A 15851-nucleotide genomic window follows, 5' to 3' on the forward strand; every position below is an offset into this window, starting at 1 on the left:
TCCATCAAATCTGAATGAGATCCTTGTTGGGTAGAGTAATCTTGGTTGCAGGTTTTTCTCCTTCAACACTTTCAATATGTCCTGCCACTCCCTTCTGGCTTGCAGAGTTTCTGCTGAAAGATCAGCTGTTAACCTTATGGGGATTCCCTTGTGTGTTATTTGTTGTTTTTCCCTTGCTGCTTTTAATATGTTTTCTTTGTATTTAATTTTTGACAGTTTGATTAATATGTGTCTTGGCGTATTTCTCCTTGGATTTATCCTGTATGGGACTCTCTGTGCTTCCTGGACTTGATTAACTATTTCCTTTCCCATATTAGGGAAGTTTTCAACTATAATCTCTTCAAATATTTTCTCAGTCCCTTTCTTTTTCTCTTCTTCTTCTGGAACCCCTATAATTCGAATGTTGGTGCGTTTAATGTTGTCCCAGAGGTCTCTGAGACTGTCCTCAGTTCTTTTCATTCTTTTTTCTTTATTCTGCTCTGCAGTAGTTATTTCCACTATTTTATCTTCCAGGTCACTTATCCGTTCTTCTGCCTCAGTTATTCTGCTATTGATCCCATCTAGAGTACTTTTAATTTCATTTATTGTGTTGTTCATCATTGCTTGTTTCATCTTTAGTTCTTCTAGGTCCTTGTTAACTGATTCTTGCAATTTGTCCATTCTATTGTCCATTCTATCTCCAAGATTTCGGATCAACCTTACTATCATTATTCTGAATTCTTTTTCAGGTAGACTGCCTATTTCCTCTTCATTTGTTAGGTCTGGTGGGTTTTTATCTTGCTCCTTCATCTGCTGTGTGTTTTTCTGTCTTTTCATTTTGCTTATCTTACTGTGTTTGGGGTCTCCTTTTTTTTTTTTTTTTGCAGGCTGAAGGTTCGTAGTTCCTGTTGTTTTTTGTGTCTGTCCCCAGTGGCTAAGGTTGGTTCAGTGGGTTGTGTAGGCTTCCTGGTGGAGGGTACTAGTGCCTGTGTTCTGGTGTATGAGGCTGGATCTTGTCTTTCTGGTGGGCAGGTCCACGTCTGGTGGTGTGTTTTGGGGTGTCTGTAGACTTATTATGATTTTGGGCAGCCTCTCTGCTAATGGGTGGGGTTGTGTTCCTGTCTTGCTAGTTGTTTGGCATAGGATGTCCAGCACTGTAGCTTGCTGGTCGTTGAGTGAAGCTGGGTGCTGGTGTTGAGATGGAGATCTCTCGGAGATTTTTGCTGTTTGATATTATGTGCAGCTGGGAGGCCTCTTGTGGACCAGTGTCCTGAAGTTGGCTCTCCCACCTCAGAGGCACAGCACTGAGTCCTGGCTGCAGCACCAAGAGCCTTTCATCCACAGGGCTCCTTAATTTGGGATGATTCGTTGTCTATTCAGGTATTCCACAGATGCAGGGTATATCAAGTTGATTGTGGAGCTTTAATCCGCTGCTTCTGAGGCTGCTGGTAGAGATTTCCCTTTCTCTTCTTTGTTCTCACAGTTCCCAGGGGCTCAGCTTTGGATTTGGCCCCGCCTGTGCGTGTAGGTCGCCGGAGGGCGTCTGTTCTTTGCTCAGACAGGACGGGGTTAAAGGAGCCGCTGATTCGTAGGCTCTGGCTCACCCAGGCCGGGGGGGTAGGGAGGGTCACGGAGTGCGGGGTGGGCCTGCAGCGGCAGAGGCCGGCGTGACGCTGCAGCCTGAGGCGCGCCGTGCGCTCTCCCGGGGGAGCCGTCCCCGGATCCCGGGACCCCGGTAGCGGCGGGCTGCACAGGCTCCCCGGAAGGGCGTGTGGCTAGTGACCTGCGCTCGCACACAGGCCTCCTGGCGGCGGCAGCAGCGGCCTTAGTGTCCCATGTCCGTCTCTGGGCTCCGCACTCTTAGCCGCGGCTCGCGCCCGTCCCCTGAGCTCTCCCAAGCAGCGTTCCCAATCCCCCCTCCTCGTGCACCAGGAAACAAAGAGGGACGTAAAAGTCTCTTGCCTCTTCGGTAGGTCCAGACCCCTCCCCGGACTCTCTCCCGGCCAGCCGCGGCGCACCAACGCCCTGCAGGCTGTGTTCACGCCGCCAACCTCAGTCCTCTCCCAGCGCTCCGACAAAAGGCGGAGCCTCAGCTCCCAGTCCCGCCCGCCCCGGCGGGCGAGCAGACAAGCCTCTCGGCTGGTGAGTGCCGGTCGGCCCGATCCTCTGCGCTGGAATCTGTCCGCTTTGCCCTCCGCACCCCTGTTGCTGTGCTCTCCTCCGCGGCTCCCAAGCTCCCCCACTCCGCCTCCCGAAGTCTCCACCCGCGAAGGGGCTTCCTAGTGTATGGACACTTTTCCTCCTTCACAGCTCTCTCCCGCTGGTACAGGACCCGTCCCTATCCTTTTGTCTCTGTTTATTTTTTTCTTTTGCCCTAACCAGGTACGTGGGGGGTTCCTTGCCTTTTGGGAGGTCTGAGGTCTTCTGCCAGCGTTCAGTAGGTGCTCCGTAGGAGTTGTTCCACGCGTAGATGTATTTCTGGTGTATCTGTGGAGAGGAAGGTGATCTCCGCGTCTTACTCTTCCGCCATCTTCCCGGAAGTCTCTTTTACTGTGTTTTGGGTCTCCTTTTCTCAGGCTGTAGGTTCGTATTTCCCGTTGTTTTTGGTGTCTTCCCCCAGTGGCTAAGGTTGGTTCAGTGGGGTGTGTAGGCTTCCTCGTGAAGGGGACTAGTGCCTGTGTTCTGGTGGATGAGGCTGGATCTTGTATTTCTGGTGGGCAGGTCCACGTCTGGTGGTGTGTTTTGGGGTGTCTGTGGCCTTATTATGATTTTAGGCAGCCTTGGTGCTAATGGATGGTGTTGTGTTCCTTTCTTGCTAGTTGTTTGGCATAGGATGTCCAGCACTGTAACTTGCTGGTCGTTGAGTGGAGCTGGGTCTTGGTGTTGAGATGTAGATCTCTGGGAGATTTTTGCCATTTGATATTATGTGGAGCTGGGAGATCTCTGGTGGACCAATGTCCTGAACTTGGCTCTCCCACCTCTTAGGCACAGCCCTGATGCCTGGCTGGAGCACCATGAGCCTGTCACCCACACAGCTCAGAATAAAAGGGAGAAGAAAAAGATAAAATAAAATAAACAAAAAAAGTTATTAAAATAAAAAACAAAAAATAATTATTAAAAAGATATTTTTAAGTAATTTTAAAAAGAAGAAAGAAAGAAAGAACAACGAAACCAAAAACAAATTCACCAATGTTAACAAGCGCTGAAAACTCTACTAAAGCAAACAAACCAACAAACGAAAAAACGGACAGACAGAACCCTAGGACAAATGGTAAAGCAAAGCTATACAGACAAAATCACACACAGAAGCATACGCATACACACTCACAAAAAGAGAAAAAGGGAAAAAAAAATAACATTGCTCCCAAAGTCCTTGTCAAGTTGGGATGATTCCTTGTCCATTCAGGTATTCCACAGATGCAGGGTACCTCAAGTTTATTGTGGAGATTTAATCCGCTGCTCCTGAGGCTGCTGGGAGAGATTTCCCTTTCTCTTCTTTGTTCGCACAGCTCCTGGGATTCAATTTTGGATTTGGCCCTGCCTCTGCGTGTAGGTTGCCCGAGGGCATCTGTTCTTTGCTCAGACAGGACGTGGTTAAAGGAGCAGCTGGCTCACTCAGGCCGGGGGTGGGGGGCGAGGGAGGGGCACAGAGTGCGGGGCGAGCCTGAGGCTACAGAGGCCAGCATGGTGTTGCAACAGCCTGAGGTGCACCGTGTGTTCTCCCAGGGAAATTGTCCCTGGATCACAGGACCCTGGCAGTGGTGGGCTGCACAGGCTCCCAAGAGGGTGTGGATAGTGACCTGTGCTTTCACACAGGATTTTTGGTGGCTGTAGAAGCAGCGTTAGCATTTCATCCCCATTTCTGTGGTCCGAGCTGATAGCCGCCGCTCGTGCCCGTCTCTGAAGCTTGAAGTGGTCTGAATCCCCTCTTCTTGAGCACCGCGAAACAATGGTCTCTTGCCTCTTAGGCAGGTCCAGACTTTTTCTTGGACTCCCTTCCAGCTAGCTGTGGTGCACTAGCCCCCTCCAGGCTGTGTTCATGCAGCCAACCCCAGTGCTCTCCCTGGGATCCGACCTCCGAAGCCCGAGCCTCAGCTCCCAACCCCCACCCATCCCGGCGGGTGAGCAGACAAGCCTGTCGGGCTGGTGAGTGCTGGTCAGCACCAATCCTCTGTGCGGGAATCTCTCTGCTTTGCCCTCTGCACCCCTGTTGCTGCGCTCTCCTCTGTGGCTCTGAAGCTTCCTCCCCTGCTGCCACCCCTAATTCCACCAGTGAAGGGACTTCCTAGTGTGTGGAAACCTTTCCTCCTTCACAGCTCCCTCCCAGGGGTGCATGTCCCATCCCTATTATTTTGTCTCTGTTTTTTCTTTTGCACTACCCAGGTATGTGGGGATTTTCTTGCCTTTTGGGAGGTCTGAGGTCTTCTGCCAGTGTTCAGTAGGTGTTCTGTAGGAGTTGTTCCACATGTAGATGTATTTCTGATGTATTTGTGGGGAGGAAGGTGATCTCCACGTCTTACTCCTCTACCATGTTGAAGGTCCCCCCGAAGCATCTAATTTAAATTGGTGTACTCCTGACTCATAACTTTGTATTGTATTATGATATTTTATTTAATTCACATAGCCTATCATTAGCTGAGATTATTCTGATATCTAGTTTTTGTTCATTTACTGTGTCTGCTCTTTCTGTCCTCTTCTCTGCCATCTTCCCCCCAGCAAGAACTTTGCTTGACACATAGTACGCACTTATTATATATTTAATGAGGAGATCAGTCTTACCTGATTAACTTGATATGCTATGACAGTAATTTCATCTCTCAATCAGTCCAGAAGTAGGCAAGAGGAAATACTACTTTAAACTTAATTCCTTACAACAAAGACAAACTGATTGAGCCAATGAGAGTAATAACAACTTTGGAGAATGTGAGCAATGTTCTCGGAATTAATAATAAAGCTGTGGAAAGGAACGCTGGGAGACAGCCAGACATCTACCCAGGACTTCAGGAAAGCACATCTCAAAAATTTTAAGACAAATTAGGTATGACCACATGGACAGGGATTCTAAAAGGGAAGATTGCTTCAGAGAGATGGAAGAATAACAATGACACTCTGATAATACAGTCTTTGATTATATTTTTATAAACAAAAAGTGGAGCCTTAGGTACTGTCTGGGATGAGATCATATTTTAATAAGACATGTACAAAAGACAGAATAAACAGTGTATAACCAAAAATAAAAACAAAAGTACCATAAACCCATTAAAACTGTCAAAGTCCAAAATAGGCTGTGGAGTACAAAAAATAGAATATAGAGTTTAAATGACTTTTTAAAAATTACAATTTGCTCTTTCCAAATTGAGAAGAACATGAAGCATCAAATTCATTTGGGTGAGACAGAGCAATGTTAGTAAAAGACTAAACTGTTAATGTTTGTTTCCAACTTTTATATCAAGAGAAATTTCTTTCAAGCTGAAAAAAGAAGAAACATGAAGAAGAAAAATGAGGCACAAGATAGACTAAGGAAAATACATTAATGGAGCGATCTATGTAGCTCAGAGTGTTAAAACAGCTTGCAATCATACAAGCATTAAGGAATCATGTTGACTAGTACAGAGGGGAAAAAGCCTCATCCTAAAGCTCACAAAGGGTAAAATAAATGTTTGAAACTACATACCTACTAATTTTCATCCTTCATGGTAAAATTCTAAATCATGTTATTGGGGTTGTAAGGGAGTGTATCTTAAAGTATTTTCCAGGAATACGGCAGGATGTTAAAAACAACCAAACAACACAACCACTACCAACCAGGTTTCCACACACAAATAAGCTTGGGAAAAGTTGGGTTAATTGAAGTTAAACAGGACTTCTCATTACTGCACTTTACAATGTGCAATATGCACTGTGACTTCCCAAGAAAGAGCATATAGTATGTGATGTTTTCTTAAACTTATCTGATCATGGAAATTTTTTCCTTTTTCTCTTGTAGCATCTCATAGAACTAGAATCTTGTTGAATATAATTTGGGAAACAGTGTTCTGGTGGCATGCTGCAGGGTTTTATACTTAGGTCCCTTGTGTTCAATCAACACTTTTCCTAATAATTTAAATGAAGACAAGAGGGCCTGCTTATAGCATTTGCAGTCAAGACATAGCTGGGAGAGATGGTTAATATGATGCATGACTGAATCAAGTTTTAAAAATATTATGACAGGTTGAATTATTGGGCTCCAAGATCATCTCACAAGATAAGAGACACCTGGCTTAACAGCAATTTCTATGAACAAAATCTAGAGGGTTTACTTGACTATAAACTCAGTATGACCCAATTTTGTGTTGCCCCTGTGAGCAAAAAGAACATAGTGAAACTATTACACTGGGATGTTTTCACAGATGAAAAAGCACTTGGCAGGGGCATTCCTAATTTCATTGTCTTCAGTACCGGTCGTACAACATTTGGAAGTGGAGTTAGGGATTGTAATGTGCTCATTTTGAGGACCACAAGAAAGGGAAGATGTCTGGATGCGTGTCACAATAGCAACACCAAAATGGTAATGTTTTGTCTAGATAAACGTGTACTTGCATTAGACTCCATATAAGGAAAGACTTTCTGATTGTTCTCATTTCAAGGAGAAGCAAAGTAAAATTCTGACTTACAAGATGGTGAACTCTTTATTCCTGGATATCTTCAAATCAGGCTGGTGATTGTCTTTCCAGGATGTTGAAGGTGAAATTCTTACAATGACTCCCACTTCCTGAGATAAAATAGTTTCTAGAAGTCTATGATACTATGTATTTAACTATTATTTTTCTGGTCACTAGAATATTATAAGATTTTCATATACAGCACTGAAAATGCTAGACCTGGAAATAACCTTAGAAATAATCTATGTAAGACTCTGCTTTTTAGAGGTGAGAAACTAAGGCTCAGAAAATTTCTGTTCTTTAATTTGCCAGATGTTTCCTGGGTGCAAAGCCCTGAAATATGTAACTGTAGAGAACACCAACATGAACAAGGAAAACTTGCTTGCCATAAGCTTATAATCTAAGTAGCCAAAACACAACACAGAGATACAAAACATGTGTAGTTGAGGAATAAGCAACTCATTCTGATTGGCAGATCAGGAAATGTGAAAGTTGGGAGTGTTCTAGCAGAGAAAACATTAGCAAACTCTGAGGGAGAAAAGTGTTTGGGAAGAAGTTTCCATGGAGTTGGAGGACATCTCATGTAGGACCAACTCCAGGTAAAGGACCATGTAGACCTTGGAAGTGGACTCAGGCCCATTTGGACCAGAAATACTGAGACCTGGATTCCAGCTACCTTGAATGTGATCTCAAAGGTAGACAGATGCAGGTTCCGGGTGGGCACATCCCTTAAAGCCCACAAACTCATTGCCTCATGGGGAGAGGCATAGACAAATTAGGGTTAGAGTGAGGTCTTCTAACCCTCAGGGCCAAAGGCAGAAACCCCTTTTGTCATAGGGTAGGAATTTTGATTTTATTTTGGAGCCATTCAAGTTTTTTGCAGAGGGAAGTGGTATCATTTGTTAAGGTCATGCTGACGAGCCTGGAATCCACATTTCCAATCCCTAGTCCAATATATCACCCATTACTCCACACCGCACCTATTATTACCTATTAAGGTCTGTGTTCCACATTGATTGAACTCTAACTTAACCTTTATGGGCACCTATTATAAAGAAAACCTTTCAGGTATGGATCTAAAACAACACATATAAACATTTCCAAAAGAAATCAACCAATGCCTGTTCACATTAAAAACTTATTTTATTTAAGGGGATAAGAAAATATGAAGAATAAAGTACTGGAATTCATTAAATCAGTCCAAAAATAACATTACTATTTATTGAACACCCCACGTGTGTGTGTGTGTGTGTGTGTGTGTGTGTGTGTATTGCTTCTAAACCTTGCAACAAACCTACAAGGTAAGTATTATTAATCCCCATCAACAGATGAGGAACTGGGGTTGTCTATGTAAGGCCAACCAGTGAGTCACTGAACCTGGGTACAAACTCAAGTTTATCTGACAATAATGTTCATGATATTCCCTCTATAGCACTCAATAGTCTACTGGGGGAAGGACGGCAGTGTTGTTCAGGTTGTCCTTTTCTATGTGTTAATCTCTATTTTATAAGAAAAATAACAGAATGTAAATTCCTCAAGGAAAATGATTCTACTTTTCACTTTCCCTACTCCTTACAACTGCAATCGGTACGGCAACAGAATATAACAAGCAATTTAATCCAGTTGAAAAACCACTGATTCATTCAGCAAGTATTTATGAAAAGTCTACTATGTGCCAGACACTGTTCTTGGCTCTGAGGATACATCAGTGAACAAAACATGCAAATTCCCAGCCCTCATACAGAATTCAGTTTCTTGCTATTGTAAGACTAAGGTCCTTGTGTTCTTGATTGATGTCAGGGAAGGCTGATCTCAGCTTCTGGAGGATGTTCACCATGCCTGATACATGGCCCTCTCTATGACAGGGCAGTTGCTCACTCAAGCCCAGCAAAAGAAGATCTCTGCTTCTTCCAGTTTCTGATTGCTGTCTCTGACCTCTAAATTCAAATTCACAGGGCTCATGTGATTACTTGAGTGGGCTCAGGCCCACTCAGATCACCTCTATTTTGATTAACTCAGTCAACTGCTCAGTAACATAAGTACATCTGTAAAATGTTCAGTAATTAAAATAAAAAATCTGCAGTAGTTAAATCTGTAATTAAAATTACTCAATTACATTTTCAGTCACCTCTTTTTCTATATAACATAATCACAGAGTGATATCTCATCATATTCATTGGGTTCATCTTAGAATTCTGTCTACCACAGGCAGTAAAGGAGCTTGAGGATTAATTTCAATCTTTTGCTTTATATTTTTCATTTATTAATTCACTCATCATTAATATATGCTTACTGAACATTTATTATATGTATACTATACTACAGGCTATAGCTAAGTAAATAATAAGACAGAAGTCACAGCCTTCAAGGATCTAAAAATCCAAAAAAAAGACATTTCAATAAATGATAGCAATAATAAAATGGTATGATAACTTCAATAAAAGAATGTGATTTGGCACAGAAGAACGTCATCTAGAAGGGCCAGATAGCATTGTGAAAATGATGCAATACCTATTACATTAATTGGTGGACTCAAACCCTTCTGAATACATAGCCTTTATTTTGAGACTTACAGAAGGAGTTACAATGGAGACATATTCTCCCTTACTGGTATTAGCTTTTTTCTATTTAACAACTATGAATGCTGAGTTTTCCCATCTACTAAGATGTACTTTACAAAGTATGACTACTCACTCTGTGGGCTAATCAGTTTTTCAGTTAAGTCTGTAAAGTGAAATTGATGAGTCTTTGGAGAGGTCTTTCTACATTCATGAATGGGGTGAGAATAGTCCCAGTTTCTATTAACAATAACAGGAACTACTGGTTTTAAACTTTCTTCCATCTGCAGGTTGGAAATATAGGTTAAGTCATACCACTAGTAAATCTGTAACAAGATCCCACAGGGCAATAAAACACAGTGAACACATTCATTTCTTGGCTTATAGACAGGGAAAGTACGCGAATGCCTAGGCTCCAAAGGAATGACTGTACAGTTCTGTTTGTAGTTACCCATGGTCTGTATAAACAAATGAAGGGTCCTTGGTTTCTTTTTGAATCAGGAAGGGTAGTGAGATTCTAGCAGTCAAAAGCAAAACACTGTTGGCTACAGACAAATTTGATCAATGGTCTGGGAGCTTCAACTTGCCATTCTATTTCCTTAGCAAGCATTTCATCTTGTGCCAGCCACTGCTGTGCACTGTGTTGGATTTGGGGTACTGGCTATTCATCATCCCTTTGTTTTCTCACCAAGCACAAGGATGCCAACAAGGCTGCTTATTGCCTCACGATAGCAGGTGGCAATGTTGGCAGTTAAACAGTCAGCAAGACATTAATCTTACTCTTATTGCTCTGTTCCAGAAAAACATAAAACTGAATGGAATCCCATTTCCCCACCTCCCAAGTTTTTTCAACTATCAGATTGTTTGAAAAAAACGAAACAAAGCAAAAGCCAACAAACTTAGCAACACAGAAGTTCCTTATAGCTCAGGGACACTGGTTGATATATATTTCTAGAATAAACAAGTGAAATCTTCACATAAAGAGCCAGTCTAATATTATATATCATGGAATAATTTTTTCCTGTAAAATGAAATATGGGAATTGTCCTTAATAGTAAGATTTTGAGCGGTTGATTGTTTCATTGATTGATCCATTCATGTGATCTGCAGGGTTTCTCAACCTCAGCACAATTGACATTTGAGGCCTTAGACCATTCCAGAGTAAAATGAAACATGATGAGAACACTGTTGATTATCTGTCTAGACCCCTTCAGAGTCCTTTTATGTTTTCTTTTTGTGCATCCATTCCCCAGCTCCTCTGTATTGTGCTCCCAAATGCTTACTCCTGCACCTTGCTTCAGGGGACTGTTCTTGGGTGACTTGAGCTGCTCTGCCAACAGGTGCAGAGAGCTGGGGATGCCTAGGAGATATTGGGTTTCAGCGTAGCTCACAGCTTATGGGATCAGCTCTGGGATGTAATTTCTGTTTTAGCCCACCTGGGAGACAAGTTGAGGTTGCATTCACTTGCCTCCTTGCTATTCCCTCGTCAACTTCTCCTGGAAGAACTTCCTTAACAAATCACCTACACAATCAGATAAGCATTTAAAAGAGATTCCTCCGGTTGTGATATGGAGAAAAGAGGGTTGGCTGAGATCATATAAAAATAAGACTGGCCTCCTAAATATTGAGCGTATCATAGCTCTCTGGATCTCAGGTGGGTATGCAATCCAAACTTCACTCAAAGCAGGAACCTCTTCTAAGCATTCATTACAGATCAGCTTTAGCTTGAAGATCTAGAAGGTTATTCTTTTACAAAACAGTCTTTTTTATAGGGTTGCAGCAGTTATAAATTCTTCCTATAATGAGTCCAGATGGGCCTCCCATGAAATTTGTCCATTATTCCATGTCCTGCTCTCTAGAATCTCACAGATTAAAACTAATCCTTTGAGAAAAAAAATTGTAACTATGTGAGGTGATGGATATTAACCTTGTTGTAGTAATCATTTTGTAATATATATCAGATCATCATATTATATACCTTAAACTAATAGTATTATATGTCAATTATATCTTAATAAATGTGGGGGGAAAAACAAACCAACAAACAGACAAACAAAAAAACTAATCCTTTGAACACATGTGGTTAATTTTATTTATCAACTTGACTGGGCCCACAGGGTGCCCAGACATTTTGATCAAACACTATTCCAGGTGTGTCTGTGAGGCTGTTTCCACAAGAGATTAATATTTGACTCAGTAGACTGAGTAAAGCAGATTATCCTCCCTAACAGGGGTAGGCCTAATCTAATCAACTGAAGATGGGAATTGAACAAAAAGGCCAAGTAAGAGGAAATTCCTCCTGACTACTTGAGCTAGGACATTGGTCTTTTTCTGCCTTCAGACATAAAATGAAAAACCAGCTCTTCTTGGGTCATGAGCCTGCAGGCTTTCAGACTGGAACTATACCATCAAATCTCCAAGGTCTCCAGCTTGCTATCTGCAGATCCGGGGACTTCTCAACCTCCATAATCACATGAGCCAATTCCTTATAATAAATCTTTTTATAAATATTTATTCCATTGGTCCTGTTTCTCCGGAGAACCCTGACTAGTACAATGCAACATCGTTCAGGTAGGGATTTCCCTATGTAGTCTGATATAAGAGCAACTGATATCCCGTATATACCTTATCCTCTCTGGCCTGCCAGAAATCACTGGTATTGACTATACCAGTTTGGAAAAAGGGATTGTACCTGCATAACACTTTGGTTAAATGTAAACTTATGTGAGAAATACATGAGAAAATAATACATGAATTCAAGAACAATTTTTACTGTACTACCAGAACTTTGAGTAGGTGAGATGCAGGGAAGTATGTTTTGATGTGGGATGTAGAAATTCTGATAAAAGAATCAAGGCAGGAAATTAGGCTCTGGTAAGTTTCCATAATTCAGGCTTTTAGAAATTCTGGGGTGGCATGAGATGTTTGAGATGTGGAAGGGTACAAGAAGGCAGACAAAAGACTGCTGGTCATCAATTTTTCCTTAGACTGGCCCAGCATAAAAAGAAATTTCCACTGATGATTTTAACTGATGTCTAGTTTACACATACTTCTAAAAGAAATTAATAAATGTAATATTTTTGTATACATTTTTTAGGCATGAACTATTTCCTTTGGTCACTTTTCATGTGGTAATATTTTTGTATACATTTTTCAGACATGAACTATTTCCTTTGGTCACTTTTCATGTGGTGAATCCAGCTGTTAGGAACAGAATCAGCAGAGTACTTCTTGGCTGTAAGACAATTGCTAAGACAATATACTAATATCTGACTTGGTTGGCAACTTTAGGACAAAATTCTCTAAGTGTGTAAGGCAAGTGTAGGCAACTAAAACCTCATGGCCCTAAATTACAATCATCCATGTAGTAGTCTAGGATTTTAAGGCCCTAGGATAGAGAGATTCCACATAACTTAAACATGCAAAGGATTTTTGTGTGTTAACAAGAACAGTTATTACCTGGGAAAAAATTGCTATCTTCATGAGAATATTACTTTTACCCTTTTTTTTTTGCGGTACGCGGGCCTCACTGTTGTGGCCTCTCCTGTGGCGGAGCACAGGCTCCAGTCGCGCAGGCTCAGTGGCCATGGCTCACGGGCCTAGCCGCTCCGTGGCATGTGGGATCTTCCCGGACCGGGGCATGAACCCACGTCCCCTGCATCAGCAGGCGGACTCCCAACCACTGCGCCACCAGGGAAGCCCACTTTTACCTATTTTTAATCTTGGTCATTTCTCTTTATGTGTTACTCAACAATTAATGAGTTAATAAAAAGGATTTTAAAAATGATAGCTGGCACTGAGCCACTTGAGGATCTAGACATCTTAACAGGATTTATTTATTTAACTTACACTACTCTACACTTGATAGTAATTTTCCTTTGGCTACACACCAATAGCATTTCTAACTTCCATCTACTTTATTTATACACATACTCTCTGATGAGAATGTGTATCATTTCTAAGTTATGGCCCCAAATTATTTTTAATAATCTTCTATTGTACCAAATTATTGGTGTTTATTTCAATCCCACCCTAAATTTCATCACATTTTAAAACAGAGAGCACTAGTCTGAAGCTCACAAGAACTGGTTGAACTCCAGTAATTAAATATGGCTGGGTGATCTTAAGCAAAGTCATAACATCTCTTTAGGCCTGTTCCTTTTTCTTAGATGCCAATAGAGGCTTTAAAGAACATAATTTCTGAAACGACAATCAATTAGAATATTCTACAATTAGAATGGGTTATTTTAATACTAGTTATGTATATGCTCTTATTTTAGCAATATTTATTTTTTTTAATTCAAGTGAATAAAAAAGTACATTCAATTTTAAATACTTATAGGAATGGCTAGGAAGAAATGAAGCCACCTCTAATATTATCACTTTACAATCCTAGCTTATAAAGTGATGGGAAATGTCAGAAGATGTAGAGTAGGGAAGACATCTTCCCTTCATCATGCAATGTTTTATCTTTAAAATCCAGTAAGCTCAGGGCTTCCCTGGTGGCTCAGCGGTTGAGAATCTGCCTGCTAATGCAGGGGACACGGGTTTGAACCTGGTCTGGGAGGATCCCACATGCCGCGGAGCAACTAGGCCCATGAGCCACAACTACTGAGCCTGCGCATCTGGAGCCTGTGCTCCACAACAAGAGAGGCCGTGATAGTGAGAGGCCTGCACACCGCGATGAAGAGTGGCCTGCGTTTGCCACAACTAGAGAAAGTCCTCGCACAGAAACAAAGACCCAACACAGCAAAAATTAATTAATTAATTAACTCCTACCCCCAACATCTTCTTTAGAAAAAAAAAATCCAGTAAGCTCATTGAGGGAGGGAGGGAGCAGAGCTTCCCTCCCTACTCCAGATTCCCTACTGGTACTGGGCTTACGTCCCAGTATGAGTGGGAAATTAGCTTTTTATTGAATTTTGAGTTAAACTGTGCAGTTTTAACTGATAGCGAAGATGACTGCCAGGTCACTGGCACATAAGAGTGTGGAGGATTTGCAGCAAAAGTACTAAGAACTCTCCAGGGAATGTTCTTGGAAAACACATGGTGGTTTCTCTTCTTTTAATAGATATCATCTCCTATGGGGATTCTATAGCCAGGCTTCATCTGAGGTGTGAACATGTAAAAGCATGGAGAGAGTCAACATAAACTGAGAGAAAAAGGTATTTGAGCTTGGATTACCCATACTAAATCAGCCTCCATCATTTTTTTGGTTCCTCATATCCTGAGAATAAACATCTATGAATTATTTATTCATTGAATAACCATATTTTGGAGTGTATACTGAGTCCATGTTAATGCAGAGGATACAAAATGAGTATTTCAAACATTGCCCTTAAAGAGATGATCTAATTGAAGAGATAGACATAAAAGTAAATTCAGCACAACAAATGTCCCACTAAAGTATATATTGAGTGCAGTGATAATACAGAATCAAGGAAGATTTCACTGAGGCAGCAAGGCTTGATCTGGTTCTGAAAGAATGAGTAGTATTTCTCCAGGTGGGCTTGGGTTGAGGAAATAAGAAAGAATCAGGACTCTGAGGAGTGGAAACAGCACATACAAAGGCACATAAGACTAGAAAGCCACAGTCTTTTAGGCAACTGCAGAAAGTAGTTCAGTAATTTTGGAGCTTATGGTATGAGAGGAAGTTGGCAGGGTAAGCTGGAGAGGTAGGCTATAGGTAAGATATTTCAAGCCAATTTATGACAGAGACATATAATTCAGTTGTTGAATGTCAACAGCAGACACTGAATATCAAATAAAGACATTTTTAGTCTCCTAAATTTTTGGTGACAATTTTATCACTTTTATGAAGTTATAAATTTCATTATTTAACTTACACAAATTTACTATACAGGTACTACTATACAGACTCTACAAGAAGCCAAGACAAAACAAATACAACAAAACCCAAACTCATCAAGTCCATCTATTCTTCCACTCAACAATAACATGTTACATAGCATGAGCATGATATGAGAGTCTGAACTCTGCCATTTCCTCTGCTAGTTTCAGTTCGACACTCACAGTGTATCTCTGCTTACTAGGTTAAGATTGTGGGGAAAAAAAATGCAATCCTTACTAGATTTAGCATATATCCTTAGTAGATTTAGATTGTATAATAAACACATAGTGTTAAAACACAATTTTTTATACAATCTAAATACAAGCTAACTGCCTTACCTAGTGCTTGACCGGCACATAAATGACCTGTTCCAATGCTGGAGGAAAAATGAACTGCATTGGACTACTCAAGAGATGTTATATTGATCCTCAATGTGCACCTTCCTAAGAGAGTTAGGATAATTTTGACTTCATAAAAATTTCATCCTCTACATTCTCCACTTCGGATCCTAACTCAGGTGAAAGATGTAACTCCATGATATTCTGTTTATGTGGGTTTTTAAAAATTTTAATAACTAAAATTAAAACTGTGAGAAAATAAGCAAAAGAGTCAATGATGCAATAATTCTACCAATACACAGCATTATTTAATATTAATAAACACTTATCCTTGTGATCTCCCTCTCTAAAAAGGATCATCATCATCATCATCATCAGGCATGCATTTTTCAAGAGGAAAACAACAGAATAATAGCAAAACTTGGAGAAGATAGAGAATCTGCTCTGTGATATTTCAAGTTCTTTGACCTTGGTGAATGATGTC

This window comes from Leucopleurus acutus (genome assembly GCF_964270905.1).
Source record: "Leucopleurus acutus genome assembly, chromosome: 5".
NCBI classification, from domain to species: domain Eukaryota; kingdom Metazoa; phylum Chordata; class Mammalia; order Artiodactyla; family Delphinidae; genus Leucopleurus; species Leucopleurus acutus.